Raw genomic sequence first — 6,274 nt, forward strand, 5'->3', positions numbered from 1 at the left:
TTGCAGATAAAATTTGCAGGTACTTGAGTACCTTCCAAATTTCTTTCTTTCCTGTAGGGTTTTGGATGGCATTAGATCCTCCTTGGGGTTTTCTGTTTTTTGTTTGGTGGATTGGGGTTTCGGTTTTGGTTGTTTCATTTTTGCATTTTCCTTTTCCTTCCTTTCCTTCTTTATGCTTGTGTTCCGTCCTTCCTTTTCTTGTGGTGGGAACTTTTTTCCTCCTCTGGTTGTCCAATAGGGTGAGGGCTTCTTTCCTTTGTAGGACGACTGGCACAGAGGGGCTTCTAGTCGCTGCTTCCTAGGCTCCACTATCCTTTTCTGCCTGGTCGTTCGCAGGGGTGGGTGATCCATTCTCTCGAGGAGCCACTGGATCAAAGAGACTTCCGGGTGTTGTTTCCTATTCATATTCTCCATCCTTATCAGCCTTTCCACAATAGTTTTCGATTATGACATCCAGGGTGTCAATGTGTGGTCTGATGAGCATATAGGATCGGAGGAATTCATTCTTATTCCGCTCTATCTGATCTGTCGTTCTGTGAAAGCCATTGTTTTTCAGTGCAGCAGTGATGATGTTGTTTGGCTAATCGCCACTAGCAATTATCCATGCTCGCAACAGAAGATTTAATTCTTTCTTCTCCCACTTTGGTGCCATCTTCGTTTTTTTAAGCCCAGAAGGGGAGTAGAGGATAGAGAAGAAGTGAAAGATAACGGGAGGTAGAAAAGAAGAAACACAGAGGGGGGAATAGGGAAAGAGAGAGGGAGATATGAAGGAAAGAGAGAGAGGGTGATATGAGGAAGAGAGGGGGTAATATGAGGAAGAGAGGGAGTGTGGGGTGTTAGAGAGACAGAAGGAAATAGAGGAGGGGAAGAGAAAGAGAGACAGAGTGAAGGAGAGGAGGGGAAGATAAAGAGAGACAGAGGGAGGGAGAGGATGGGAAGAGAAAAAGAGACAGACTGAGGGAGAGACAGGAAAGGATGAAGGATGTGAGAGAAAGGGAGAAACGGAGTGAGAAGAGGAGGAAAATGAGAAGGATATGAGGGAGAGGGTGAGGTGACAGGAGGAGAGGAAGATGTGAGATACAGAGGAAAGGAAAGAGAACTGAGAAAAGAGGAAGAGAGATGAGAAAAAGAGTGGAAGACAGAGAGGGAGAGAGGTAGGTGTAAAGAGATAAAGGGAGGGAGAGAGGAAGCGGTAGTTATGAAAGAAAGAGTGGGACCAGGTAACGAAGATGTGTAAGAAAACGAAAAACGAAAATTTGTAATTCTAAATGGGATTTGTAATTCAAATAATTGCAAAGAGATAAAATTAAAAAAAAGAGACGATAGTGAAAAGAAAGGGGTTTCGTAATGGTTTCTATTTTTCAAAGAGAATAAAAAAAGTGGTTTCTATTTTTCAAAGAGAATCAAAGCTAAGTGGTCGCAGTAATAAAAGTTGAATGAAAATTATAGTGAGAATTCTCAGAAAGTAAACAAAGATTAAGTCGTAGCTCAAATGTTATCCAAGTTAAAAGAAAATAAACAAATGAAAAGGATACTTATTCGTAAGAGGTAAAATTCCAAATGCTTGTTCTTGTACGAAGAAGTTTTCTTTCAAAAATAGTTATTTTTTTGCTTCTTACATTCGACTGCAAATAAAACTACGCGGTTATCGACGATACCTCTAGCTTGTGTCACTGACTTTAATGTACTATATTAAACTTTTAGTGTAATATATTACTTTTTTTCTTTTAATCAATATATGATAGTAGACCTTTATGAAGTAACAAGTACTACGTTTTGTCAGTTTTAGCACATTTATTTTTCGTCGATTTAGGCAATCCTTTGTAACCATGTGGTTTTTCGACGATAACTAGCGTGTGTCGCTGACTTTAATGTAATATATTCAACTTTTAGAGAAATATATCACGTTGTTTTAATTAGTATATTACAGTAGAATGTTATTATATAACGAGGTCTACGTTTTTGTCAGTTTTAGCCGATTTTACCGTCGATTTATGCAATCCCATTTGGGTTGTTTCAGGAGAATGAAAAAGCACGTCTTTCTTCAACGAAACCGGAAATACATATATACGTATAATTACCTGACACAAAGGTTAACTATGATCATCTGGGTGGTTCTCCCAAAGTGAGGCCCTTCCATTGCACTCCGGTTGGGTTGATCTTTGCGATCGCCCCAAATGTGGGCGACTCGGGAGTATCATTTCTAAGTAAGTCAAACATCTTTAAAAGATCTCTGCATTTTCAAATCCTGTTTCCTATATATATATATATATATATATATATATATATATATATATATATATCTTGACATCACTTCGCTGACGAAGATTAGGAAGGCTGTTATCCACGTTATCTGTTCGCTCGTTCGTGGCTGATAAGGCCAATGTGGGATCGACATATCCGATTGCTGTGATGACAACGGTATGGTTGTTCGGGGTCTGATGATGCAGCTGCATTATCTTTTCGCTTCTGACGTTAGTCTTCAAGAGAGGCACTGCGAGAGATCTCAAAGGAGAAAACAACATTGCCGATAGTATGACGCCAAGCGACACGGTCAACTGTTCGAGTGGACCACTCACGATAATCAATGTCACAAACGCTAAGGGACTGCTTCAGGCAGTCCTTCTAACGCTTCCTTGGTGCTCCCCTCTTGCGGTGGTCAGTGGTGCGCTCACTGAACATGATGATCTTGGGTAGGCGGTGGCCTTTCATCCTATCAACGTGCCCTGCCCAGCGCAGTCTTGTCTCGGGTAAAATGGCTTCCAGGCTCGTGATCTTTGCTCGCTCGAGGACTTCGATGTTGGTGATGTAGTTGCTCCAGTAAATGCTGAGGATAGTACGGAGGTAGCGTTGGTGAAGACGTTCAAAGAACTTGAGGTTTATATTCGTATATATATATACACATACACATACACATGTATATAGACATGGATACACATGTATATAGACATGGAGTATATTCTCAAGATATGAAAGTTGATACATCTGATATATTAATTCAAGACTTAAACTTTGAGTGATGGAGAATGGGTATAATATTGAACAACCGAGTCGCAGGACAATTGACAGTTAATTTTGGGCATCTGTAAACACACACACACACACACACAGACACACACACACACACACACACACACACACACACACACACACACACACACACACACACACACACACACACACACACACACACACACACACACACACACACACCGCACATATCCATGCGTGCACAGGTAGATTTGATTAAAGGGCTGAAGGTGTCAGCAAATCGAATAAAGTGCTCAACAAGTTTGCGGACTGGAAAATGTGTTATGATATATGTTGAAAGCTGTAACTTACAATATTCTAGCATGCCTGTATTTAGAAAAATGCGGAATCCATTATTACCGCTGTACTGTTGTATTCAGAATTGCACAGCCGAGTCCTAACAACAAGACCGAATCCAGAAAGACACAGCCGAGTCCAAAATGGCACAGTGAGACCAAGTATAGGATTACTGCATCCAGAAGAACACTGCTGAAAGCTGAAGGATATTAGAGAATCGCAAACATCAGAGCTGGGTCCAGAAAGGCACTGTCAGTTGAATATATGGAATTGCGAGTCCAGAACGGCAGTTCAAAGTCCTGAATGATGTTACCAATTCCAAACGCCAGTGTCAGGCTCAGGAAGATACTACCCATTCCAGAGCGATACTGTTGTATCCTAAATTTTACAACTGTTGGTTGAATGACAAAACTAAGTTCAGAACAGCACGGCGTGTTCCATAACAACGCAGACGATCCCATAACGGCAAAATGACTAAAGGTCTCCAGAACGGCACAGCTGAATCCAGAACAACACATTAGAGTCCAAAATGGCACTAGTGTACCCCAAATGGCACTGAATATTCAAGAACGACACTACCGAATTCAGAATGTCAGGACTTAGTTCAGAACGGCGTTGCCAAGGGCAGAAAAACATACTGGAGTCCAGAACGATACTGTCGAGACAAGAACAAGACAGCTGAATCTAGAAGGTTCGTGTAGTATGCACGAAAGTACAACTGAGTACAAACGATACAGCCGACTCTAGAATGGAAAAACCGATTCCAATATGATCATTGCCGAGTCTGGAAAGGTACTACAGCGTCCAGAATGGCAATGACGAGTCCAAAACAACACTGCTGTATTCAGAACAGCGCTGCAAAGTTCTGAAAATCCCTACCAAATCCATACCGGTACAGCCGTGTCCATAATGGAACTGCCAATTCAAGAACTGTAGCATCAAATCCAGAACAATAATGCCGAGTTCAGAACATCACAGCCGCTAGTAGAACAGCACAACCGAAATCAGAACGACACACCCGAGTTCAGAATAACATTGCTAAATTTAGTTGTAATTGCGGAGTCTAAGTAAGGAGTTGCCGAATTCAGAAATGTACAGCCTTTTCCAGAACAGCACTGCTCAGACTAAAACGACAGACTCAAGTTCAGAAAAGCATTGTCGAGTTCAGAAGGTCATTTCAAATTCAAGAACGGTACTGCTAATCTCGAAACACACATATGAATCCAAAAAACACTACTGCATCCAGAACGGCACTCCTGTGTCAAGAAAGGCACTGCTTAATCTAAACAGGCACTGCTTAATCTAAACTGGCACTACTGGTCTAGAAAGGCACTACTGAGGCTGTCAAATCTAGAACAGAATGTTACCACCGAGTCCAGAAGTACATGCTAGTTCAAAAGTTCAGAATGGTACTACAGTTTCCAGAAGGGCACCACCGAAGTTAGAAGGGCATTATTGGTTTTTCAGAACAGCGCAAGCGAATCCAAAAGAAAATTGTTAAATACAGAAACATACTGCACGCCCAGAATAGCACTGTCGATATCAGAACGGTACTAGCAAGACCAAAACGGCACAGTCACATTCAGAATGTGCTACCTGACCGAATTCAGCGAAGCTGAGTCTAGATCAGCATTGCCAAGACCCGAATTCCAGAATTCCGAACGATAACACCAAGCCTTGAACAGCATTGCCGAATCAAGAATGGCCATACCGAGTCCCGGACGATACAGAGCAGTACAGAACAGTACAACCGAATCCAGAATGGCATTACTAAGTCCAGACTGACGCTGTTAATTCAATAATTGTAATACTGATACCGGAATGGCATTGCTAAATCTAGAACAGCTCTTTCGTCCCAAAGACAGAACTTCCAAGCCTAGAATAGAAAGACGGAGGTATGAAGGCAGTGCTATGTTCAGAAGAGCCCTGACTAGTCATAAACAGTGCTGCCAATTCCTGAAGGTCACTACACAATCAAGGACGATACAACCGAATTCAGAACCGCACTATCAAGACACTGAACGCCACTGGTCAAGTTAAGAATGGTGATGCTGTGTACAGAACGGCACTGCCAAGTCCAAAACTGTTCTATCGGGCCGAGAACGGTTCTGCTGAGTTAGTAACTGCATTGCTGAATCAAGAGTGGTTGTGTAGAGCTATTCTTGATTCGGTTATGGTGTTTGGATTCGGCAGAGTCCTTCTGGAATCAGTAATATTGTTCCGAAAACGGTAGGAAGTCGGCAGTGTGTTTCTGGATACTCTACTGGACTAGACAATGCTGGTGTTGTCTCGGCTTTGCCGCTCTGGACACTACATTACTGAATCCAAAACAGCACTGCTGAGACCTGTACGGTTCAAGTGAGTCCCAAGATTACTGTCGTATCCACAACGACAGATTCGAATTCAGAATGGACGACACTGCTGCATGAAGAAAAGCATTGTCAAATCCAGAATGACACTTTCAAATCCAGAAAAGCGCCACCGAATCTAGTGCTTGTATCAGAGTACAATCCCCATTACAATGTGATATGCCTGCTATCATTAGTCAAGATGATATGTCTGCTATCATTAGTCATTCTGGAGAGTATAATTCTGGTGATCATCTTATCCCATATAGAGACAGTGCTATTCAATGATAGGCACCGCCTTGAAAGGTTTAGTCAGATAATTAGATCTCAGTAATTATATTTTTAAAACCCGGTATTTATTCTATCGGTTCTTTTCGCTGACGTAAACAGATTAACGCTAGTTGTCAACCAGTGGTAGGGGACGAACACAAATGTAAAGACACACGCACATACGTGAAGCCTCTTTAAGTCTTCATCTACAAAATCCACTCACAAGCCTTTGGCCAGCCCGAGCTAATTGTAGAAGATACTTGCCACAGGTACCGTGTAGTAAGACTGAACCCAAAACTACATGGTTGGGAAGTAAGCTTCTGAACCAC

At 42.0% G+C, this 6,274-nt stretch overlaps 1 non-coding gene across 1 annotated transcript; it reads left to right on the plus strand.

The window, feature by feature from the left end:
* The first annotated feature begins 2,073 nt into the window (after positions 1-2,073).
* On the plus strand, positions 2,074-2,237 carry LOC128250171 (U1 spliceosomal RNA). The gene has a single exon (XR_008266278.1). It is a non-coding gene; the product is annotated as a U1 spliceosomal RNA (small nuclear RNA).
* The last annotated feature ends 4,037 nt before the right edge of the window (positions 2,238-6,274 follow it).

Source organism: Octopus bimaculoides, chromosome 19 (assembly GCF_001194135.2).
Source record: "Octopus bimaculoides isolate UCB-OBI-ISO-001 chromosome 19, ASM119413v2, whole genome shotgun sequence".
Lineage (NCBI taxonomy): Eukaryota > Metazoa > Mollusca > Cephalopoda > Octopoda > Octopodidae > Octopus > Octopus bimaculoides.